The following is a 26,716-nucleotide window of genomic DNA, read 5'->3' as shown; positions in this document are numbered from 1 at the left end:
TGATGTGAAGTTTATAAAATCAGAAGATGCTGATTCTTTTCCCTCTATTCCCTTCTTTGTCTTATCCTCAGGGAGGGCATGTAAAGGTTGGTAAATCCCTGAGGAAAAATTCAGATAGATGAATCCAGTCTACTTTTATTGTTGGTTATTCCTTTTCATTTTATCAGTAGGAAAAGAGAGCTCAAGAAGATTGGGCATGGCCCTATATGGGCTTCAGTCATTCAGAAAGCGAGGACAAGAATCCTTTCTCCTCTAACACTCTGCTGTGCCTTCTCAGAAAAGATGTCATCACATTGAAAATCACTTCAAAACTGGAAAATAATGTGTTAGAAACTTGGCATAGACCTACATCTCACAGCACATACCAAAATAAGGTTAAAATGGGTGCATGATTTGGGCCTAAAGGATGATACCATAAACAAATAGGAGATCAAGGGATAAGTTATCAAATCTCTGGAAAAGGGAGGCATTTATGACCAAAGAAGAACTAGAGAACATTATAAAAGGCAAAATGGACAACATTGATTGCATTGTTGGTGGAGTTGTGAAATGATCCAATATGAAGATCTGAAGAGCAATTTGGAATTATGCCCAAAGGAATATAAAACTGCATATCCTTTGACCTAGCAGTGCCATCACTGACTGGGTCTCTATCCCAAGAAAACCATAAAGGAGGGAAAAGGACCCACATGTGCAAAATTATTTATAGTAGCTCTTTTTGTGGTAGCAAAGAAATGGAAAATGAGTGAATGTTCATCAATTGGGGAATGACTGAAAAAGTAGCATATGAAAATAATGGAATATTATTGTTCTACAAAAAAATTTAATGAACAAGCTGATTTTGAAAAGACATGAAAAGATTTACATGAACTGATGCTGAGGGAAACAAGTGAAGGTGCAAAGATGTACGATAATCAAGCAATGAAAGATTTGCTTCTTCTCAGTGTTTCAGTGATCCAAAGTAATCCTAATGGACTGCACAAAAAAATGCCATCTGCATCCAGAAAAAGAACCAAGGAGACTGCATATAAACCAATACATGCTATGTTCACTCCTTTTTTTCTGGTCTTTTTTTTTTTTTATCTCTTCCCATGGTTTTTCTTTTTGCTCTGATTTTTCTCTCCCAACATGATTTATAAAGCAATGTATATTAAAAATAAATAAATTATTTTAAAATTACTTCAAATGCCACCCACATCCAAAGAGAAAAATATGGAGATTGAATATAGTCGGAAGCTTGGTATCTTCACCTATTTGTTTGTTTGTTTGTTTTTTTCCTTTCTTATGGCTTTCCCCCTTTTGGTGTGATTTTTCTTGTACAACATGACAGATATGAAAGTATGTTTAAAAGAATTGCACATATTTAATCTATATCAGATTGCTTTCTGTCTTGGTGAGGGGGGAGATAAGCGAGGGAGGGAGAAAAATCTGGAACACAAAATCTTTTAAAAATGCATGTTGAAAACTATCTTCCCATGTATTTGGAAAATAAAATATTGAAATTTTAAAAAATTACTTCAAATAATACTTTGATTATCCACCAAGGTTAAGCAAAATAGACACAATGATCATATTTGTATGTATATACCTTATTCTCCACCTATGATCTGTCAGTCAATAAAATGTATTAAGTGCTTAGTATGTGTCAGGTATAGAGCTAAGTTATGGGGACACAAGGAAAGGTAAAAGATAGTACCCAGTATCAGAAAGAAAATCAGTTGGGGGAGGGAGATATGACTAGCACAATAAACAACCATGTACAAATAAGATATACCCAGGACATAAAGTGAATAGAATTGTTGGCAATATGCTGCAAAGATTAAAAAAAAAACTCTGGAATGTATGAAATAAGTTGGTTTATTTATGGTTCTTTCAAGAAATGGGGTATCCACCTGGGGCAGACCCTGAGTGCAAGGTTTCTCCCTTATCCCCTGGGATAAGTTGTCTGAGAATGATAAAATTAACAGATTTTTTTGTTCCTCCTATTGAAAGTTCCTCATTGACATGTTTCCCTTCTCTCCTCATACAACCCATAATCAAAAATGGCAGAAAATTTCTTTGGGGAGGAGAAGTTAATATTAATTAGCTCATTAACCATGCCCATCCAGTGCTTGTAGTTACTTTAACCCTCTTTTTGTTTAAAGGTGATTATATTTATCAGTTCAGTGGCTCAGTATTTTATTTTGTACAACTAATTTAGTCAGCTAACTTGACCTTTCTCTAAGGCCTTGTCCCTGTATGGAAAAACAACTTTATAGGTTTCTCACCTATAGAACAGAAGGGGATTTTAGCTGGGACTTGAAGGAAGCCAGAGAAATCAGGAGGTAGAGATGATGAAGAGAATATTGCAAGTCCGGGTAACAGCCAGTGAAAATATCAGGAGTATAAAGGAGGAAATAGCCATCAGATCATCTTATTTATTTTTCAGAGATTCAGTAAGAGATAATAGAATTATTGTTCCCAATTTACTGATAGAGAAACTGAGGCCCAGAGTTTTACAGAGGGTTCTGACTATGGTTGTCCAGTACTTCAACTTTGAACTAGTAGCCCTGAAATCCCTAAGCCTAGCTTTGTGACACTCTAGGCTTTCTTCACTTATACCAAAGGGTGTCCCTAAATTCTTAAAACAGGGGGAAAAATTCTGTTTAACATTTAAAAAAATAAAACTCTACAACCCTTTATGTGGTGCAGTTTGAGATTAGGATACAACTACAGAAATAATGTCTACATATACCTTGCGCCATCCACCACCTGCCCTTTTGTCTTACACTGAAGTGTTTATTAAACCTCCTGGTTCTAGTGTTTATTGTGCTACATTATACTGAAGGAGTTTCATACCACCACTCCTATTTCACTCAGTATTTTGGAATTTTATTTCTCCCATTCCGAGTAAATGACCTCTGAATGTTTGCTGAGTAATTGGGTAGGTCCCCAGTAAGAACATTTTTCTCTGGGGACTTCTTCTTTCATTACTTTGGGAGAAGGGTCATAAGAATCAAGGTTAGTGGGCTCATAAATCTGGAGATGGGAGAGAGGTTAGCAATCATTTATTCTCATTTTACAAATGAGGAAACTAGACATCAGAGAGATTAAGTGATTTGCCCAAGATTACACAAAAAACAGCAGTGTCAGGATTCAAATTCACGTGTTCTGCCTGAGGGATCTAAAAATCATCATCATCATAAACATTCATATGCTATCAATTGGGGAATAACTGAATAAGTTATGCATAAGAAAGTAATGGAATATTGTTATTGCTCTATAAAAAGTTATGAACAACTGATTTTAGAAAGGCCTGGAAAGATTTATATGAACTGATCCTGATCAAAACAATTAAAACCAGGAATACATTGTGCACAATAATAGCCAGATTGTGTGATGACCAACTATGAAAGACTTGGTCCTTCTCAGCGGTTCAGTGATCCAAGACAATCCCAATAAACTTTGGACAGAAAATCCCATCTGCATTCAGAAAGAGAACTAAAGAGACTAAATATAAATCAACACATGCTATGTTTACTTTTTTTTCCCCTCTTGTCTTTTTTTTTTTTTCCTCTCGTGGTTTTTCCCTTTTGTGATTTTTCTCTTCCAATATGATACATAAATAAATGTGTATTTTAAAAAATTAATGTACATGTATAACTAGAAAAATAAGGAAAACAATAAATTTTTAAAATTATACTTAAAAAACACATTCATATGGCACTTACTATATGTCAAATGCTTTACAATTATTATTTTTGATTCTTATAGCAACCTTGAGAGATAGATGCTATTATTATCCCCTTTTTATAGATGACTAGGACAGAGTGAGCCATTTTTACAACAAATTGTCCTCTTTTGAGGTAGCAAATGAACTGAAAATGAAGGGTGTGCTCATAATTGGGGGTTAGTTGTACAAACTATAGTATACAACTCTAATAGTTTTGGGCAATAAAAATGATCAATATGAGGAGTTCAGAGAAACATGGGAATTTGTATAAACTGATACAGAATATAAAATAAGCAGAAACAGGACTAATATATGCAAATAAAATAATTTAAATGAAAATTAAAAAAACATTTAAATAGAGTTGAAATCTAAGTGTAATAACCAATTTGGGGCTTAAAGAAATAACAAGGAAATTACTCTCCTTCCTTTTTTTTTTTTGTTAATTTTATAATTATACATTTTTTGACAGTATATATGCATGAGTAATTTTTTTATAACATTATCCCTGTATTAATTTTTCCACATTTTCCCCTCCCTCCCTCTACTCCCTCCCCTAGATAACAGGCAATCCCATACATTTTACATGTGTTACAATATAACCTAGATATAATATATGTGTGTAAATCCAATTTTCTTGTTGCACGTTAAGTATTGGATTCCGAAGGTATAAGTAACCTGGGTAGATAGACAGTAGTGCTAATATTTTACATTCACTTCCCAGTGTTCCTTCTCTGGGTGTAGTTATTTCTGTCCATCATTGATCAGCTGGAAGTGATAACTCTCCTTCCTTTTGGTAGAGAGATGTTACACCAGGGAACCAGAATGTTATATACATTGTTAGATATCATAACTATGTTGATTTTTGTAACAAAGAATGACAGTTAAATAAAAACAGAGATAAGGAGAGAGGAGATTTAGGAAGTAGATTCAAAAATGACTGTGATGTTATAACTAAACTTTTTTATAAGCCCAATGTGTAACAGGTTAAAAAAAATTGTGGTAGATGCAAGTAAAATATTACTATGCTATTAAAAAAATTAATAGGAAGAGCAGAGTGAAGCATGATTAGATATTTATGAACTATTGCGAATTGAAGTAAACAACCAGGAAAACATAAATGTAGAAAAACATGTAAAAGATGAAATAGCCCACAAACATTATTGTATATGTGATCATACACAATGACTACAAATTTTTTTAATGGAAAGAAGAAAAAAAAAAAAAACAACAACAACACCACTGGGCAATTTTAATGACCAAGCTTGGCTCTGAAGGAAAAATGAGAAAATATACCTTTCCTTTCCTCCCCCCCCCTTTTTTTTAAAATGCTCAGTATTATGAGTCTAAGGCATTGCTCATATTGCCTGACTTGATTAATGTGTTGGTTAATTTTGCTGAATTGCTTTTTTCTCCTCCTTCTTTATCTTGTTCTTGTTCTTTCTTATAGAAGATGCAGCTCTGGGTAGAAAGGTAGGAGTGACTACATTTGGAAATGAATTTGATAAAAACAAAAGATAGCAATAAAAATCTTAAAAAATAAATACATTAAAAGTTTTAAATTTTAAAAAATAAAAGAAAAATACATTGTCCTTACCCTCATTTCTTTCAACTGTTATCCCTTTTCTAATTCTCAACTCTGGATCACCTTTATCTTCTTCAGTCCTACTTCTGAGCCACAAGAGGACGTTATGAAACCTTGTTGACTGGATTCTTTGCAAATTCATGTTATCTAACCTTAACAGAAGCCACATCATTATAATACTATCCTTTATTAACCTCTAGCTCCTCTATCATATTCCCCAAACCTCTCTTAAAGCCCTTAACTCCACCCACTATGACCTCAGTTTCAAAAAATGGCCTTGCCCCCTACTTTGCTGAGATAATAGATTCTCTTCATTCAGAATTCCTGAAGCTCCCTTCCTTCATAGTCCAAATTCTCACTAGGTCTCTCAATCTCTCCCATTGCTCCAGTCTAACAAAATAAAATGGTTCTCTTCTTTGCCAACTCTTCAATTTTCTCATTCATATATTACTATCTTTCAAAAACAAAACAAAACCCAGAACTTTCCCCTGGTTGATTCAGTCATCCTAGATTTTTTTTTTACACTGTCATCCTAGATTTCCTACATTTAACTGTTGAATTATCATTAAAGTAAGTCAAGAATTTATTAGTTACTCAACTTATTGGCAGAAAGAGAACTTCAGCAGATGTCTGAATATCTAACATTTTTCCAAGACTACTACATCATGCCTCCATTTCAGTCTGAAAATGTTAATCATTTTCTAAAGTCCTTGTTTATTTCTTCCTTCTGATGATATGTTTATATTCATGATATTATCATTTCTGTCCCCTTTTCATTAATCTTGACCATTCTTCTTTCTTAATAGGTTTGAGTGGGCATTCATCCCTCAGTTCCTATGCACAAATGCTCTCTACCACCTTTTTGCCTTTGGTTCCTGTATTTCCTTCCATAAACATTATTATGATCTCTTTCTTGCCCTTGTATTTGTCTGCAGATCCATCTAATATATACAATAAACTGCTATAGGAAATTCTGAGCAAAAGTACTGAATGAATGTTAATCTGTTTACTGCACTTATGTAGTATGTTTTAAAGTTTTAGAGACTGTCTTGGGAAAATTAAATGTGAAGTCATACACTTAGACCATAATAGATAGATTGAATAATATTTTTGATGGTATTTATTGGGGTTTTTGTTATTGTTATCTACTTATTCTTTAAATTCCTGAGCAGTCAGTGATCTTTTTACATAGACTTTCATACTCTAGAAGAGTCTGAGGTTTAGAGATAAGCCACCTGCAAAATTCTGAGAGCAGGCTCTGTTCTCCTACTTAAATGATTAACCAGGAGCTGAGCCAAACTCCTTCTCCATTCCAGTTACCCCACATTTTTTTTGACTTGAGGATAGGACCAGACTGTTTACTGAGGAACTTAGAAGTTTTCCAGGAAGTTTCTGTGGCAATTTTTTTTTTTGAGTAAGATTTCACAAATAAAAACAGAACATCTTTTCCAACTACATTTTACAATAGATACATACATACATACATACACAGTATATGTGTGTATGTGTGTATATAAGTATACTCTTTTTTATAATAGATCTAATAGTATATGTGTGTATGTGTGTATATAAGTATACTCTTTTTTCTAATAGATCTAATTCTTGCAATACCTAAATGAAACCTATAGTTCAGCACCTCTATCTTTGGAATTAAAACTTTGATGGAAAAAAAAATATTCTCAAAATGTCAAACTTTGATTTACTCACAATTAAAATGCTGGCACAGCTTCCCAAAATCTCCCTTCTTCAGGTAGGAAGCTGGATCCTCCTTCTTTGCTTTGGGGCAACTCTTCCTTCCCAAATATCTTTGGTTCATATTGCCTTCCCTTCCATAAGAGTTCACACTGGGAAAAGTTTCAAATATAGTTCATGTTTAAATTTCTATAAACATAAGTAGCAGAGTTTTCTTTTTTTATTCCTGTACAATCAGCACCCAAGGAAAATAAATATATTTTCTGGTTATAGAACAGCCTATATTCCAAGCCCACAACAAATGGAAAAGATTTACCAAAGTTCATAAACAATGTAAATAAACTAATATGTAAAGGAATCAAAATAATTAATAAACAATCAATATAAATTTCCTCTTCCTATAAATCTTACTCCTCCTTCCCTCCCTGAAGTTCCCAAAATTTTCTGAGATTAACAACACTAGGGGTAGCTAGGTGGGTGCAGTGGATACAGCACCAGCCCTGAAGTCAGGAGGACCTGAGTTTAAATCTGATCTCAGACACTTAACACTTCCTAACTGTGTGACCCTGGGCAAGTCACTTGACTCCGATTGCCTCAGCAAAAGAAAAGAAAAAGAAAAAGAAAGAAAAGAAAAAAAAAAAAAAGATCAACACTATTCTATAGTTTGGACTCTCTTCAGAAGGTAAGCAAAATTGGGGTCACCAATAGGGAAGTCTCCAACATTTCACCAAGTACCATTTTCTGTGCCCCAGATTCATTGTACCATTCTGTGATTTCTGTTATACTCAGAAGTAAAATGAATTTGGTGTTGTTACATAGGCAACATATCTACAATATGATGGAAGTCATTTGAATGTTGGGAACTTTGCGATATTTCCCAAATTTTCAGGGTCATCCTATGCATTAGATCTCCTCAGAAGGGAAATGTGCTTGTCCATTTAATCTGTATCATATTAATAACCTATGATAAGAGCAAAGGATAAGACTTAGATTCCTTGGTTCTGCATATAATATATTTCATTCTTTGCTGATATAATCACACCTGTGATCCTCTTATTTCTTCAAAATGCACACTGCCTAGGAAAGTTCTCTTCTGTTGATGGAAAAAAAAATATTCTCAACATGTCAAACTTTGATTTACTTACAATTAAAATGCTGGCACAGCTTCCCAAAATCTCCCTTCTTCAGGTAGGAAGCTGGATCCCCCTTCTTTCCTTAGAAAGCTGGAATCTAGCACTCTCCAATTTTGGCTAGAGAAGCAGCTCTGAAGAATGATGAGAACATCATTCAGCCATGTGCTTTCTTTCCACACTTGCCATATGGTCTAGTGCCCCTCCAAGACTGGAGGTGAACTTTGTTCAGAAACTCTCTTTTCAGCCCACATGGGTGACTTCTTATAGCCCTTCTGTGCATTTGCTTCAAGACTGTCATTAATGATTCTTAATGGGGGTGAATTGGTGAATTCTCCCAACTCTCTCTGCAACATTTTCAAGATCATTCTGGAAAGATAAAAAGGCAAAACAGAATCCTAAGAGGGCTAGTTACTACCTTTTATAGGTCAGCACAAAGAGGGAGGCCTCCCCTAAACTATTTCACAACAGTGGAGACCATTGAATTCATCATGGAGGTATTATAGAAGACACTATGAAACAGATTCATACTCTCATTAGGAAGATCCAACTAAAATCTCAAACAAAGGCTTATTGCTTTGTAATCTCACTGAGTTGACCAGGGAATTCCTTCACAAATAAATGAGCAGATATTCCAATCCCTGTATATTTTGCTTATTAAACTCCCAGGTGTCTTTCTCTTTCTCTTTTGAAACAATCACTTGGGAAAAATTGACCCTTATTACAAACCATAATTCATTATTCTGAGTTATTATAAATTGACAGTATAGTTTCCAATAAATAAACATATGATCATTGCCTTGAATTTAGAGTTGTTCTCCCCCTTTGCCCATTTTTGTGCCTTTGAACAAACATCACATCATGACTGGAATGCATTCACTACCTACTTCCAGCTCACCTAATGGAATCCTCAGGTTCCTAGGAGGCTCTTTCGGGTCCCAATTCCTATAGGAATCCCATCCTGATCTCCCTAATCTTCTATCCTAAAGTGATTTTGTATGTATTTTACCTTTCTATGTACATATTGTTTTCACTAAATAAAATATAAGCCCTCTGAAGCTAAAGATCCTAGCTTTTTATATCTTCAGCACTTAAAACTGTTTCTGGAACATGGCTGATGCTTAGTGAATTCCTGTTGAATTAATCAATATCAAACAATACAAGTATAAGCACTCCATTGTGGGGAGATCTCCCTGATAGAAAGAATACACATTTAAGGTGTGATAAAGGGAGTTTCCAATCAACAGGAAGAGTTTGTAGAATGTCAGATCATTTTTTAGGATTATTCATAGTAATTTTTTGTGCAAGGTCTGGACATGCTTTTTGGTATTTCTTAGAGGAGGGGATTCAATGATGGAGAAATATTTTTTTTTAACAAAACAGATTTTGTTTCCTGTCAATAGCAGCCATAAGGAATAAACCAAGTAGTGAAGCTGGATAGGTATTTTGTTTCAGGGAGAAACTTGACCTGGACTGGTCTTACTCTCCTCATTTCTAACCCGGCTATACTATTTGTGGCTCTTTTGACTTTTCATCATGTCCCAGAGTCAGGTATTTTCCTAACCAGCCTGGATATTAAAAAGGCTTCCTGCCTACTTCCTACACAATGAATCTATCCTTTGGCTTTCTGTAACTCCTACTTGCTTTTTATTTGTTCCTTTTTCTCCTTTCACATAGATACCACTCTGATGTAAGCCTTCACTGATTCTCTCCTGGACTATTTCAATAACAGCTCATAATAATACAAAACTAAGCCTAATTGCTTTTTCTGACTTAAATTTTTCACCACTCCAATTCAACCTTCACTCAATTGCCAAAATGATTTTCCTGAAGGGTAGTTCAATTAGGTTACTCCTCCTACTGAGTAAATTCCAGTATCAATGCAAAATCTTATTTGGTTTTTAAAGACCTCTACATCCTGGCTTCTGTAATGAAGTATAAAAAGAGATTCTGGTCTTCTAATATTTGACTTCCTTCCACTCATTCTAAGATCTAACAACACTGACCTTCTTACTGTTCCTAACATACTACTCTTCATCTACTGATATTGGGGCTTTTCTGTACTGTCCCCAATTCCTTGAGTGTTCTTCTAGCTTCTTCAAAGGCTTTGCTTAAATTCCACCTTCTATTGGAAGCATTTTCTATTAGTGTTTTGCCCTCTGGAAATGCTTTCTATTTACATTCTATCTCATATGTACAGAGTTATTTTATCTCTCTGCTTCCTCCCTGGAGTTTCTTTATTCATATGTCTTTCCTGAAAAATGTCTGGAACCAAATCAATGTGTATCTCATATATAAGAAAGATGTTAAAAAGGTAAAAATGATGAGATCTAACACCAGATTGTATATATAGGATACTGGTGCAAGTGAGGATTGGGTTCCGAGATTGGGCTGGTTCTGAGATCCTCCAGAGAGCTAGTCTGGATGCTATATTTTAATCCACCCCTGTGTGGGAGCTGTAGAAAGCAGTGGTACATTTTGTCACCCCAACTTGGGGGCTCTAGAAAGCAGGACATTACGTTTGGACGTGCAGACTATTGACTGGTTGGCTGACAGACTGCTGAAGCAGACTGGGAGACTGAAGGAGACTAATAAAGACTTTGGACTTTATCCCTGACTATTCTTGTGGTGATTATTCTACTGAAACCAAAGCTCATTCAGAGGACCTCCAGAGAGCTAGCCTGGACATTACATTTTGGCACGTGAACATGGAAATAAAGATTTACACTCAGCAGTTCGACTGACACGATAAGTTCAGTGGAGAAGTCCCTGTAACTTGGAATAGGATGAGAACAAAAATAGACAAGTAGGAAACTTTGGTAAGAGCTAAACTAGTGTTTCAGCTGAAATTGGTCATATGCTTAGAAAAGAACCTTCCCCACCCCAAGGGAAGTGTGTAGAGTTCATAGTTAGGCTAATAAAAAACCCAAGATTTGATTGTAATTGGAAGTGGATCATTGAAATCTTAGAAATATTACAGTACATATCTCCTTGGTTCTCTAAGGAAGAAAAATTAGAGCCAGAAAAGTGGAAACTAGTGGGAGAGCAACTAATTGAATATTACAATGATAATGGTCTTGATTAAATTCCTGAAGAAACACTCTATATATACAACATAACAATTAGATTTAAGGAATTACATAAGCATTAGAATAAGGAAAAAGTAGAAAGAACAGAAGGGGGATGGTAGTGACAAAATAGTTGAAAAGCGTGAAGAATTACACAAGAAAGGAGTCAAGTGCTGATGAAATTAAGGAATATGGTGCTTCACAGCAGGAGCCATTAGTCATTCCCCATCCCTTGACCCACCTCCTCAATTAACCCTTCATGGGTAGAGGGAGAAGGAGGAGGGTGAAGGGCAGTGATACAATCAGCATCACCCATGAAGCAGCTTTGTCTACCCCCATGACAAGATTATAAAAGGCAGTAATTAAACCTAAAAAAAAAAAAAAAAAAGGACAGGCTATATCTGATTTAAGAATAAAAGCATATCCTGTGATTCAAGAATTTGATTCTTCAGGTCAAGACAGGAGAAGATACACTCTTTTTTTAAAAATATATTTATTTTTTATTAATTTTATAATTACAACTTTTTTTTTTTTTGACAGTACATATGCATGGGTACTTTTTTACAAAATTATCCCTTGCACTCCCTTTGTTCTGAATTTTCTCCTCCTTCCCTCCACTCCCTCCCCTAGATGGCAGGCATTCCCATATATATTAAATATGTTATAGTATATCCTAGATACAATATATGAGATACACTCCTTTTGATCTGAAAATTATCAAAGATCTGAAAAGAGCTTGCACTCTTTATGGGGCTACAACATCATCTTATGTTAAGATGGTATTAGAGAATTTTGCATTTAAAATTTTAATTCTGAATGATTGGAAATCTATAGCAAGGACATGTTTAAAATCTAGATAAAACTTGTTGTGGCTTTTAGAGTATAGGGAACTCTGTAGACACAAGACCAATGAAATAGGCAACCTAGAGTTAATATACTAGTCACCTTTGATCAACTAGCAGGTATAGGTCAGTATGCAGACATTTTATCAAAGATTAATTACTCTTTGATAGCATATGAGAAAATTGCTTCTGCTGCTATCAAAGCACCCTCCCCCCCAGGAAGGCAAGATAAAGAGGAAGCCTTCACAAAAACAGAGCAAGGTCCAAATGAACCCATTGCTGATTTCATGGGATGTCTGCAGACAGCTGTCATACGAACTATTGGTGAAAATGAAGCAACAGGAATAATGATAAAACAACTTGCTAGAGAAAATGCTAATGAGGTTTGTAGAAGAATTATACTGGGACTACATAAGGATGCTCTTTTAGAGATCATAAGATGCCTTTTATATCCAGGGTTTGATACAGAACATGAGAAGACTGGGTCCTTCTTGGCAAGGGACTTTCACAGAGACTCATCAATGCTTTCAATGTGGTAAAGTAGAGCATCTGAAAGCTCAATGTTGGCACAGAGATAGAGTAAAAAGACAGGGTGAGAGAATAAGACCCAAAACCCATGTCCAAAATGCAACAGAAGCTTCCATTGGGCATCAGAATGTATATTGACTCAGGAAAATGGAAAGCAAGGCCCAGCTCCAGGCCCCCAGGCAAAAAACACTTCCGGTATGAGGACAGCCAAGGTTATACCCAGAGAGTTTTTAGAAGTTCAGTACTCAGACATGATCAGTCAGCTGAGAAGCAATCCGATGGAAAAAAGGGATAACAACTGAGTACTTTGGCTTTTTAGGTAGGGTTGCTGTTGAAGGCCTGTCTGTACTCTCACCTGTTCCCATTCAATGGAAAACTCATACACCAATGTGGGTAAAACACTGGCCTCTAGCTAGTGATAAAATTCAGGCCTTATTAGATATATTGTAAAGGGCTGAAACTGAGCAGATACATTTGGCTAACCAACACTTAAGACAATACTCTATTAGCATATGCTTGGAGAGTGGCCTGGGCCACTGTCTTATGCTGTCTTGATCTGTGGATGTATACAGAAAATTGTGAGAGGGATCAGAGGGTCACTTTTGGGAGTGGAGAGAAAGAAGGTACGGAGATTCCTATATCCATTCCCCTGACTGCCACCCCAAAAAATCAAGAATAAAGATCAAGGTACTAACTCGTCCTTCACAAGATATAGTATAGATATAGATTAACCAAGGACACTTATAATCCTCTCTAAGCCCTTGGAATTCCCTTGTATTTGTTGTAAAAAAGAAATCTAGAAAATGGAGGATGTTGACTGATTTTAAGAAAAGTAAATGAACAGATAGAAACTATGGGAACTCTTCAGTCTGAACTTCTATCTCCTACCCAGTTGCCTAGAGAATGTCCTCTTTGGGTTATAGATATTAAGGATTGTTTCTATTCTATCCCTCTAGATAAGGAGGATATGAAAAGATTTGCCTTTTCGGGGTCCAGCGTTAATTTAGCTGAGCCTTATAAAAGGTATGAATGGACAGTTTTACTACAGGGAATGAAAAATAGCCCTACTATGTGTCAAATGTATGTTGCTGCTGCTCTTACTCCAGTAAGAAAAGCATTTCTAAAAATTATGTTGCTACATTACATGAATGATATCTTGGGTTGTGCACCTGAGGAGCAAATGTTAAAAGCATGTCTACAAAAGACCATAGAAAACTAAGGAACTACAAATTGCATATAGTTCCGGAAAAAATTGATGCTCCTTTTCAATATTTAGGATATGAAGTATACCCTAAGGTGCTTACAATACAAAAACTTTCCTTAAGAACAGAGAAGCTGAACACCTTAAATGATTTTCAGAAATTGATAGGAGATATCTAATGGATGTGTTCAGTGTTAGGCTTAATTACCTATCAATTGCAACCATTATATGACATTTTAAGGGGAAACAGTGCTTTAAATTCACCACGCTAGCTTACAAAAGAAGCTCAAGAGGCTTTGAGAGAAATTGAACTGGCTTTATCCAATGTAGTTGAAATAGTCACTCAAAAACCCTTGGAAATATCAGTTTTTGCTACAAAAGAGGCACCCACAACAGTCTTTCAACAAGGAAACAGTGTGATAGAGTGGGTAAACCTCCCAGCACAACTAGAACAAAGCCTGGAGAACTTATAAATTTAGCTCTTTATATTATTAACTTCTTGTTTGTTGACAAAGATGTACTGGCTCCAGCAGACAAGTTTTATAACCCACCAGAAGGGCAATGTTCAGTGCGAGCAGTCCACTACCTTTAGATAATCGCCAGGGAATGTGGAAAGATCCAGAAAATGATGAATGGAAGGGACCAGATAAGTTAACTGCTTGGGGGAGAAGGTTTGCTTGTATCTCTACAGATGGAGAAGGAATCAGATGAGTGCCAATGAGCCATATTCGCCTTGTCCATCAGAGAGAGATAGAAAAAGGAAAAAAAAAAAAAAAACCTCAAAACAAAGGAGAAGACCCAAGAAACATCTGACACTGAAAAAGCATGGCTGATAATGAGACTGATGTAGGACTTCAAAACCCTCAGGAATCATTGAAATCCCTGAGACATGATGAGACTATTGCAGGACTTCAAAATCTGCAGGAATCATTGATACGTGAAGTGATGGACAATAGATGGGTTCTGGACTATCTCTTGGCTGCTGAAGGAGGTGTATGTGTGATTGTTATTTATATACCTTCCTTCTAGGACTTATGAACATGTCTAATTCCTCATGTTATTTGTTACATCACTACTAACCTGTGTTATATTACTATATGCTTGTTAATACCTCCCATGCTGATAGATTTGTGTCTACCTGTTTCAAGTAAAACCCTTAGGCATAGAGGAAACCTGCTCACAATATCTGGTTGGTGTTTTCACCTCCCTCCCTGAGAAGTCAGGGTTCTAAAATAAAAAGAAAGCGGGAGATGTAGAGGGCCAGAACTCTAGAGAAATATACTTGAAACAAGGTGTTAACTCAGAGGAATTGATGAAACAATGGTTATCTAGTTTACATATACTTAGTACTTAGCATGGTGATGTAATAGTTCTCTAAGTTCACAATGCAGAGTATGCTGTAATGATGTAATTATAATAGAGTATATAAGGACCAACAAGGACTGAAAGAGAGGCATTCCATCTCCCACCATCCTGGTGGCTCTCCTGCCTCCTGTATTCCTCCACTAAGAAGACCAAGGCCCTTTTAAAGGTCCCCCAGAAAGATAGTCAGAACATTCCATCTAATATTCCTGAGAAATAACTAGTAGAAATTTGGACAAAATATATTACATATTTACTAAAAGTGCTATAGGCATTTTGAACTAACAAAAAATGGTGCCAGTCTCTGCTTCTGAACTTTTATGTTATATCTAAAGGCAGAAAACCTTGAAATCATAACAAGAATGCTTGCAAAATCAAGAGTATAAGGATAGGAGAGGCCAGAATTCTGAGATGGCATTTGCCAAGTTTACATTAGCATTCAACACTCCCCCAAAGCCCTATAAATTTGTGATTCAGGTAGCTGGCCTAATCTGGAGACTGATAGAAAAAGTAATGGGTCTGATTCATTAGAGTACTGCAGGGATATGCTAGCAAATATTGAACAACTAGTTCTCTCAAACCAGTAGACTTTATAAACTTAATGGGCATTATTAACATTTTCTCCATCACTTATTTAAGTCTAGATCAATAAAATATTCGTTTTCCACCAGCTGCCCTCAAAATACTCACACCTCATCATATCCTCACTTGCCTCCTTTCCTCTGATGGGTGAGTAGAGCAGAAAAGTCCCCCAAAGTCTCCTTTTAAAGAGGGCCCAGAAGTCTAGTCACTTTATTGTTTCCCCATACTTTAGTTTTCTGAGTGCCTTCAGCCCTCCCCCTTTGCAGCTTCCTCTTATATGTTTGTCTTTTCTCATTAGATTGTCAATTCCTTGAGAACAGAAATAGTCTTTCTTTTTCTTATTTGCATCCTCAGTATTTAATATAATGCAGGGTACATAGTAAGGAACTTAATGAATATTGTATTGTATTGTAAAACAATAAACCAAACCTTGACTTAAAGCGTTTGTGATTTTATCTAAGTGCTCACATTAAAAATATCACAATACATTCTGACATCATCATCCCCCTGAAACAAAGAGCAAAGAAAAATAGCAAACAGAAATCAGAGAAATTATACAGAATATCCAAAGAATATATGAGTATACATGACAAATATGGAAATATGCTTTAAATGATTATATATATATAACCCATATCAAATTGCTTACCGTCTTAGAAGAGGAGAAGGTAAAGAAGGAAGGGAGGGAAAAATTGGAACTCAAAATCTTACAAAAATGAATGCTGAAAACTATCTTTGCATGAAATTGGAAAAATAAAATAAAAGAATATATCAGTAAATGACATATTCAGCTAGGAGAGAGATAAGATCCTTGTGATCTCTAGTATTTTAAGTAAGTCAAGGCACATTATGGGGTCTGATTCTCATATATGTCCCTCATTCTGAAGTCTTTATCTCTACTTCCTCCCCACAATTCCTTTATGATGTCTCTCTTTTGGAGAATGTCTGGAACCAAATCTCAGGTAGGTACACAGCATCATACTCAGCATTCCTTCTACTGAGAAGGAGGCAGGTCTCCCTCTACATATCTAACATATAACAGTAGGCTATCTTTGGGGTACCATAGCAAGAGGCATTTCAATTATGTTATAGTATTTTATCAGGAGTCAAAGTCAAGCTGATTGGCCTATTTTTATTCCATTTCTATTCCTTTTTGTAAAATATTTTGCTAAGATGTCATAGAGAAGCCAGGAAGTAATTTGAGCTCTCCCCAGTTTTTCTCAAACAACATGAAACCAAACCTCTGAACAAATTCTGGAGCAACAAAACCTACAAAGAGATGGAATGAAACAATTTTCCAGCTCAAGATAGTTTGAAAGGACTTTAGAAAATGTCATACTTACTTGGGTGAAAGGGGAGTGCAGCCTAGCACAGAGGGTTCCAGTCAAGGCAGTGAGAGAGTCTTAGCCAGAACACAGATCAATGGCAACTCGATCTTGGCTGCAGGAGACAGTACCACAGCAAGCTAGTGGGACAGTACAGAAAAGCAAATTCCCAGCACAGGGAAACCAGGCAGGGCTAGTGTGGGCTACTCCCTGCTGTGACCAAGACACCAAACACAAGGGGCCCTTGTGTTTAAAGCCAAAACTCAAAAGCTGCTCAGAAATCTTGGGACCTGGAGCTTAACTTTAAAAGCCACAAAAAAATGATTTTGCTTTCTCCAATCCTGTGCAATGGAATCTCTTCCCATTTTTAATAATTTTTCAACAGTCACTTAGAACTTAGCAATGGTTTAGCAATAATGCTTATGTTATAGTTTATCCAGGTTTGTTGATTTTGAACTCCTTGAAGACAGCAAGTTTCTTTCTTCCTACTTCCTTTGAGTTTCAATCCTCTCTTAACCACTTTTGTCTTCTTTCCATTACAAAACAGAAGCAAAATATAACTTGAGTACTTCTGGCTTTTCTCATTCAATTCTCATTGAACCATGCCTACTTCAAAACAGTGATCTTTTTGCTTTTTTGACACTCCCCCCTTTTCCTTCACACAGTTTAAAAAGGTCTGAGTTTTGTTACTCCTGAACAGAAGTATGCTGAAAAATGTTTGTTTTTCCCTTAAGAGGGAGAAAAAATAATATACCCATAATAGACTTTTAGATTAATTTGAATTATTAACATTTATTAATCTATACTTTCTTAAGTAATTAATCAACAAAACAAATCAAATCCTGATTTTTACCATTTGCTGATTTTCAAGGTGAATACTCATGCTGAACATCTGACAATTGGTTCTCATGGGCCACTATTCTTGGACTCTGAGCTCCTTAAGAGCAGACACTATCTATCTTTTCCCTTGGATATTTGCTATTGTGTATCCACCATACCATTACAGATGTTTAATAAATGCCTATTGACTGATTGTCAGGACTTCAGCTCTCATGTGGTTCTCCTTATTCTGTCTACAATAGCTTCCATGGGTAATCTTTCAATCTCTGTCTCTTTCTGTGTGGGTGTCTCTGTCTCTCTTCCCACCTTCCTCCCTCCCCATCTATCATCCATCTATACCTCCCAAAGCATTTTCTACAAATTAAACATTCCCAGCCCTCTCAATCTCTATTGTAAATATAACTCACAAGATCTAATGTCAGCCAGGACGTTATTATGATACAGACAATGATAATCTTTTTTTCCAAGAAGCTCTCCTTTATCTGAATAGCTGATGCCTAAATCCAAGCTTCTCAATTCATGTAATTGCCTCCAAGGCTGGAAACACCCATTTAATTTCTGACTAGACTCTGATTCACCCAGGGAATGTCTCACCTGTACTTAAGGTGAAGAAATACAGCAGAAACAGAAGCCTGGACTTGAGGTCCCATCTTGATCCTGCCTTCGTAAGAACAAAGTGATGGCTATTACTACATATTTGTGCCATTTCTAGAGTGTGGGGATAGGAAAAAGAAACTCTCCCCTTTCCTGGAAATCCAAGGAAGAGAGAAAAAGGGCTGGCAAAATACCAAAAGCAAAATGCTCGAAAGTAGAGAGAGTCTTCTTTCCCACAGAGTTTATTGAGAGTGCCTCTTTCTGATCCAAAAGCAGCCACCCTTCCTGATTTTTAGTGACTAATCACTTGGACAGAATCCTCTAGGTGCTCAGATACTTGGGAACCAATCAAAACCCAAGTGTATGTCCTTTAGCAAGGAGGTGGAGGGAATATCCACTTCCATGGAAAGTGCCTTTTTCTCCATGCCCTATATGCCCTATAATCTCAACAAACTGATTAGGATCACTCAATTGCTCAGAGATTTCCCTTGATCAATATTTCCCTCTCCCATACCTATTATGGCCAGGACTCTAGCAGGCAGGACTGGAGAGGCTTGAATTAACTCCTATAGCTTCACAATAAAACCAGAGCTGTTATAAGCCAAGAACTCTGTGGAACAGACCTGGGTAATTTGAGTAAATGTTGCTTCCAGATGGACTGATCTAGAACTCACTTTTCAGTTTTTTTGGATAAAGAGGATATAAAAGCAATTTTAGGACTTTAGCAAAAAGAACTTGCCAACTTATTCTCCCTGATATAATAAACGTTTGTTGAACTGAATCAAATTGAAAAAAAAATCTCCTTGATAATGGGTTTTACCTATTTTTGGTTTCCTAGATTACTTTTTCCCACCATGAGAATTGCCTTTCTCCTTGGGTTTCCTAAGTGTCTCTATTAAAGGAATTGCTTATATGATTCTTTGGGCTCTGAGTGATTTACTATGCCAGACATGGGGCATAATACCCTTGGGGGATAACATCAATGTTGGTTGGTGAATATACATGGGGAAAAGAACCACTGTAGAAAGACTGAGGGTCTTTGCCTGAATATCAATATACTTTGTATAACATGAAACCATGTGTTACTTATAGACAGGACTAATACGTCACTCCACTGTGAGCAGGACCACTGGCAGGAAAGGTGAAACCATGATTGGACTCACTACCTACAGTGAAGAAGACTGTGACAGGATCATTGCTTTAAGATGACCAGAAAAGAGAAAGGGAGAAACAGATGGAGCAAGATTCTGGAAGAATTGGGACAAGATAGGAAGAAGGAACATGGCTAGAAAGGAAGACTACACCACTGGGACAAGAGAAAAGGAGAGAAGCAGAGTAATAATATCTCATATTTATTTAGCACTTTAAAGTCCACAAAGTGTTTTATATATGCAGCACTCAGATACCTCCTTCTTAAATATAGGGTCTCTGAAGAATTATACCAAGTTCAAGTACTTATTAAGTCCACATCTGCTCCAAGTGATAATTCATGAATCTCCAAATGGTTTCCTTTTTTCTTTAACAACCAGAGAGTTCAAAGCAAAGAGACTTAAGGCGAAAAGGATGGCAAGAAAGTTTGCAATAGAACATTTCTGTCATAAGCATTGGGTATATTTTCCCACAGATACATACCATCAGTAGGTAACGTGAGTATGCAAAGGGATCACATATGAGGGACCCACCTTCAGGGGATAGGATATTGTGAAAGATGGAATAACCATGTTGTAAACCACATTAGTTTTTTTTTTTTTTCTTAGCCTCAAGATTTAGTTGACTCAGGGGACAAAGTTGGTGTAGCTTTCTAATGGCCTAAGTACAAAATTCAACCCAAAAAAGGCAAGAATTGTTTGGTTGACTCACCAGTGTGAACAAAATAGGGGCTGGGAATCTATACCCAAGTGAATCAGTGCAGTATCCTTTCCATACTAATCTGACCTTAAAATTAAAAAAATCAAATTGATAATCTGTAATTTATTTCATTTTGTATCACGAATAATATTTTGTGTAATTACCTAAATCACATTTCATTGGTCTCTGAGTAAAGTTTAGAAGTTCAGTTTTCCTGCTAATCACTATTTTAATCTTGTGTCAAGGATATCTGTTAATTCTGAAAGATGCAGATAGATGCCAGGAAATCTAGTCTGTTATCTCTTCAACTATGACTGTTGACTAACATGATTATTTGCTTTTATGTTAACCAATTATGAAATAAAAATTAAGGTTTTTCTCCTTTATTTCCTCATTTAGAGACTAGCACTGCATAGAGTCAGTTAATCTCTAAAGGACAAGATCGACTGAGGGGATGTCCCTGAGCCCTTGGGGGAAAATAGAGACTTTATTTCTATTTGGAATGTAAATAAAATATAATCTAGGCAAATTTTTGCCTCAAGGAAATGAGTTCTTATCCTTGCACTTCTGTATTGGAGTTTAGGGTAAGCCAGTTCATAAAGGAGAAAAACAAAAGTAGACTGGGGTGGAGATGGATTCCCCTGAAAAAGTTGCTGAAGGTACCTGAGTCTCATAATCAGGACATATTCTCATCAGGAAGATCTGAAGACTTCTAGCCCACCTCCTTATTAAATGCCCATTTTTCAGGATCATTTCTTTTCTTCCTTTCTTTTTAAAATTTTAATAGTATTTTATTTTTCCAATTACATGCAAGAACAGTTTTCATCATTCATTTCTTGAGTTTCAAATTTTTTTTCTCCTTCTTCCCTTCCGCAAGATAGCAAGCAATCTGATATAGGTTATACATGTACAACCATTTTAAACATATCTCCATATTAGTCATGTTGTGAAAGAAAAATCAGAATAAAAGGGGAAAAGCACAAGGGGAAAAATCAAACAAACAAAACGATGAAAATACTATGCTTTGATCCACATTCAGTCTACATAATTCTTTCTCTGGATGCAGATGGTATTTGCTGACCCAAGCCTATTGGAATTGCCTTGGATCACTATATTGCTGAGAAGAGCTAGATCTATCCTAGCTGATCATTCCATAGTCTTGCTGTTGCTGTGCACAATGTTCTCCTGGTTCTGCTCATTTCATTCAGCAATAATTCATGTAAATCGTTCCAGGCTTTTCTGAAATCATCCTGCTGGTATTTCTTATAAAATAATAATATTCCATTACATTCATACACCATGACCTATTCAGCCATTCCTCAGATGACTGTCATTTGCTCAATTTCCAATTCCTTGCCACCACTAAAAGAACTACAAACATTTCTGCATATGTGAGTCCTTTTCCATCTTTTATGATGTCTTTGGGATACAGACCCAGTAGAGACACTGCTGAATCAAAGAGTATGAACAGTTTTATACCTCTTTGGGCAATTGTTCTCCAGAATGGTGGAATCAGTATATAACTTCACTAACAATGCATTAGTGTACCACTTTTCCCACATCCCCTCCAACATTTATCATTATCTTTTCCTGTCATCTTAGCCAATTTAATAGGTGTGAGGTGGTACTTCAGAAATGTTTTAATCTGCATTTCTCTAATCAATAGTGATGTAGACCATTTTTTCATATTACTTTTAATTTCTTCATCTGAAAATTGTTCTTATCCTTTGACCATTTATCAATTGGGGAATGACTTGTATACTTTGCATATTTATAATAATTTTTTATTTTTTTCCAAATACATGCAAAAATAGTTTTCAACATTCACCTTTGCAAAACCTTGTGTTCTCAATTTTTCTCCCTCCTTTCCTCCTCCTCTCCTAGACAGCAAGCAATCCAATATAGGTTAAACATATGCAATTCTTCTAAACACATTTCTATAGTTGTCATGCTGTACAAGAAAAATCAGCTCAAAAGGAGAAAAAAATACAAAAAAGAAAAAAATCCCAAGGAAACAAACAGTAACAACAACAAAAGTGAAAATAACTATGCTTTGATCCACATGCAGTCTCCATTATTTTCTCTCGATGCAGATCGCTCTCTCCATCACAAGTCTTGGGATTCTCTTGAATCACCTCATTGTTGAAAAGAGCAAAGTTCATCAGACTTGATCATCACATAATCTTGCTGTTACTATGAACAATGTTCTCTTCATTCTACTCACTTCACTTAGCATCGATTCACGTAAATCTTTCCAGACATTTCTGAAATCTGCCAGCTCATGATTTGTAGTCTTACAAATTTGACTCAGTTCTCAATATATTTTAAAAATGAGGCTTTTATCAGAAACATTAGCTGGAAAAAATAGTTTCAGGATCATTTCCTTCCAAAAAAAATAAAAGGCTTTCAGGCTCTCCATGTTTTTGTCTTTGGTTGCCATGAGAAACTACTGATTATCGATTTGTTGGTTATGTCAATCTGAGTAGTAAATTGGTATTTAATTACCCACAAACTCTGTCTCTTAGGTTTTTTGTTCATCATATTGTTCTTTGAGAAAATCTGGTCTATTATCAATATGACACTAACTAGGTATAGAAGTAAACATCACCAATGAGCTTTCCATAGTGGCAAGATGGAAGAAGAGATTGTTGCTAGCCCTCCATTCCCAATTTCTAGCCAATCATAGTGTTTGCCTGCAACTAAGATGCTTTTGACTCGTAAACAATTGCAATGTCTTTCCCATCTATGATGATGCCTTCTAGTTTTTTGATGCTCCTCCATTTATTCACAAGAATAATCTGTCAGCACTCACTTGGGGTCTTTTGACTTACTGAGGAGCTAAAGACCCTTTTTACTGGTAAATGTCAGACTTATCAATAAATTTAATGGGCTCTAGCACAACTTCCTTGCCTCAGTTTACCTTTTTTTCTATTGCCACAGCTAGAGTCATCAAAACAGCCTGAATCTAGCCCAGTTTACAACACATAGAGGATAGCATCTCACTACCAATGCTGCCAGATATTTCTATTGAGTGCAAAAGAAATTGCTTTGAGCAGAGTAAGAAACAAAGAGGAATAATTAACATAAATTTTTATTTCTGCTCACTAAGACTCTGTGTTCCCATTTGTATTTTTTTTTTTTAATCTTTTTGTCTCTGTGTGATTTGAAAGACTGACTTGTATTTGTTTCAAACAAACTAGGCTGAAAGCTGTGAAGCAGGGTGAGGTCTTAATTAGTCAGAACAGTAGTACTTTGCCTGAAGGCACTCTTTGTAATGTTATTATTTATTAAAGAATAAAGGGCAAAAATGAAAAAAAAAAATGTCTTGCTTGTGGAATGCAGGGGGCACCATCCCAATCTATAGGTTTCTTATGAAACCGTTTTCAGATATAATTTTGGGAATCTTAAGTTTTTCTTCTTTCAAGGTGGTATGATCTAGGGAGAGTTGTATTTACTATTCTCCTAAGCTGTGCACTGGTCTGTGAGCAACCACAAGCACTCTTTGCTACTCCGGAACTGTCATAGCTTCACAAAAAACCTAAAGTTTGGCCCCTCTCCACTCTAGAAGCAGAGCCTCCCTTTAGCATTAGAATTAAAGATCAAGATCAAGATATAAAGATATAAAGATCGAGCTGGAACAGGATGATTTCAGAGAGGCCTGGAGGGATTTACATGAACTAATGCTAAGTGAAATGAGCAGAACCAGGACCTCACCATACACTGCAACAAGAAAACTATACAATGATCAATTCTGAGGGATGTGGCTCTCATCAACAATGAGATGATTCAAACCAGTTCCAATTGTTCAGTGATGAGGAGAGCCATCTACACCCAGAGAGAGGCCTGTGGGAACTGAATATGGACCACAACATAGCATTTTCACTCTGTTGTTGTTTGCATTTTGTTTTCTCTCTCAGTTTTTTTTCTTCTTGATCCAGTTTTTCTTGTGCAGCAAGATAACTGTATACAAATATGTACATATATTGGATTTAACATATACTTTAACATATTTAACATGTATTGGATTACCTGCCATCTAGAAGAGGAGGGGGGGGAAGGAGGAGTAAATTTGGAACAGAAAGTTTTGCAAGGGTCAATGTTGAAAAATTACCCATGCATATGTATTGTAAATAAAAAGCTTTAATAAAATAAAAATTAAAAAATGTTATGTCACCTTAAAAAAAGATATAGGCTGGAAAATGAGTAAACAGCAGAAAAGAATACATCTGACTATAGAACATTACTATAGGGGCAGCTAGGTGGCATAGTGGATAGAGCACCAGCCTTGAATTCAGGAGGACCCGAGTTCAAATCTGGTCTCAGACACCTAACATTTCCTAGCTGTGTGACCCTGGGCAAGTCACTTGACCCCAGCTTCAAAGGGAAAAAAGAAAAAAGAAAAGAAAATGACTATGGTGACAGAGAAAATCAAAACACAAACTCAGAAGAATACAAAGTCAAAACTACTACTTTCAAAGCCTCAACAAAAAAATATTCATTGACCCCAAGGCATAGAAGACCTCAAAAAGGATTTTTAAAATCAAGTAAGAGTGATAGAGGAAAAGTTGGGAAGAGAAATGAGAATGATGCAAGAAATCATTAAAAAGTCAGCAATTTGGTAAAGGAGACATAAAAAAAAAATACAGAAGAAAAACAGCACCCTAAAAACAGAATAGTCCAAATGGAAGAGGTACAAAAATCCAATGAAGAGAATAATGCCTTGAAAAGCAGAATTAGTCAAATGGAAAAGATACAAAAGCTCACTGAAGAAAATAATTCGTCAAAAATTAGTTGGGCAAGTGAAAACTAATGACTTTACCAGACATCAAGAAACAATAAAACAAAGTCAAAAGAATGAAAAAATAAAAGAAAATATGAAACATTACATTAAAAAACAATTGACCTGGAAAATAACTGACATTTCCAGGAAAAGTCAATGAAGAATTATAGAACTACTTAAAAGCTATAATCAAAAAAAGAGTTAGACAGCATTTTTCAAGAAATTATCAAGGAAAAACTTCCCGGATATTCTAGAACCAGAGGATAAAGAAGAAATTGAAAGAATTCATAATAATCTCCTGAAAGAAATTCAGAAATGAAAATTCTCAGGAATATTATAGCCAAATTTCAGAGTTCCCAGGTCAAAGAGAAAATATTACAAAAAAGTCAAAAAGAAATAATTCAAATTTCATAGAGCCAGAGTCAGAATAACACAAGATTCAGTAGTTTCTACATTAAAGTCTCAGGTCAAAAGAGTTAGGATTGCAACAAAGAATCACCTATCCAGCAAAACTGAGTATAATCTCTCAAGGGAAAAATAAATAAATATTCAATGAAATACAAGATTTTCAAGCATTCCTGATGAAAAGGCAAGAATTAAATAGAAAATTTTACTTTCAAGAATAAAAAGGTAAACAGAAAAGAAAAACCATAAGGGATTTGATAAGGTTAAACTGTTTACATTCCTAAATGGGAAAATGATACTTGTAACTCCTAAAAATTTTTTCATTATTAGGGCAGTTAGGAGAATCCATAGACAGAAAGCACAGATGTGATTTGAATATGATAGGATGATTATCTAAAAAAATAAAATTAAGAGATGAAAAAGAAGGAAAAGGTAGAATGGGGCAAATTATCTGACATTAAAAAAAGGCCCCAAAGAGATTTTACAGTGGAGAGGAAGATGGTGAAGAGGAGGAGGAATCTCATGAATGTTATATTCATCAGAATTGGCTCAAAGAATTGAGTATAGAAATCTGTCTTATTCTACAGAAAAATAGGAGGGAAAAAGCATAAGAGACAGGACAGGCATGATAGAAGGGAGTGCAGATTGAGGGAGGTAAAAATCAGAAGCAAAACACTTTTGAGAATGGACAGGGTGAAAGAAGAAAAAGAAATCAAGAAAGAGAGAGGCAGAAATGGGGAGAAGAAAGAGAAAGAGAAGAAGAAAAAGAGGGGGGAAGAGAAGGGAGGGAGAGAATAAGATAAAGAGGAAAAAAGGATTTTGGGTATGTTGTACTACCAGGAGCTGTTGGAATACATGGGAGCCCGTTGACAATGGCTGCTGGAGATCCAACCCAGAATGGATCTCCTCTTGTGAGAGGACAATACGAGGATACTGAGAGGTCTTTGTATTGTCTGACCTCTCTCTCTCTCCTCTTCCCTCTGCTCCAATTTATTTCATTACCAGTCCAAAACACCTGTGTCAGCAAAGGCTGCTCTGCAATCCCTTCAGATGTTATGACTCACAGCTGTGGAGACTCTTGGAGAATTGGTACAAGAAAAATAAAAGCTGTTCGGGAGAAGGATCCTTCCAGAGTTAAGAAGGAAGAGTCCCAGTAAGACTTTTTTAGTCGGGGTAATTAAAAGAGCCAACACATCAAAGGGCTGAGCCAGGAGACTGATGAGAG

The 26,716-nt window shown here is 36.0% G+C and overlaps 1 long non-coding RNA gene across 2 annotated transcripts in view; it reads right to left on the bottom strand.

The window, feature by feature from the left end:
- Positions 1–911: 911 nt before the first annotated feature.
- The window catches only part of LOC141541196 (uncharacterized), a 105,880-nt gene continuing 80,075 nt past the window's right edge, over positions 912–26,716 (bottom strand). The window contains exons 3-6 of one of the 2 annotated variants that reach the window (XR_012481679.1): positions 8,132–8,485; positions 7,002–7,138; positions 5,307–5,441; positions 912–5,192 (exon numbers count right to left, since the gene is read on the bottom strand). This is a non-coding gene — a long non-coding RNA (uncharacterized LOC141541196). Of the gene's footprint in view, positions 5,193–5,306; positions 5,447–7,001; positions 7,139–8,131; positions 8,486–26,716 lie in introns of both variants that reach the window. The other variant, XR_012481678.1, reaches the window with a different exon arrangement.

This window comes from Sminthopsis crassicaudata, chromosome 4, assembly GCF_048593235.1.
Source record: "Sminthopsis crassicaudata isolate SCR6 chromosome 4, ASM4859323v1, whole genome shotgun sequence".
Classification (NCBI taxonomy): domain Eukaryota; kingdom Metazoa; phylum Chordata; class Mammalia; order Dasyuromorphia; family Dasyuridae; genus Sminthopsis; species Sminthopsis crassicaudata.
The sequence above is the reverse complement of the archived record's forward strand: the minus strand, read 5'-3'. Positions and strand labels throughout refer to the sequence as shown.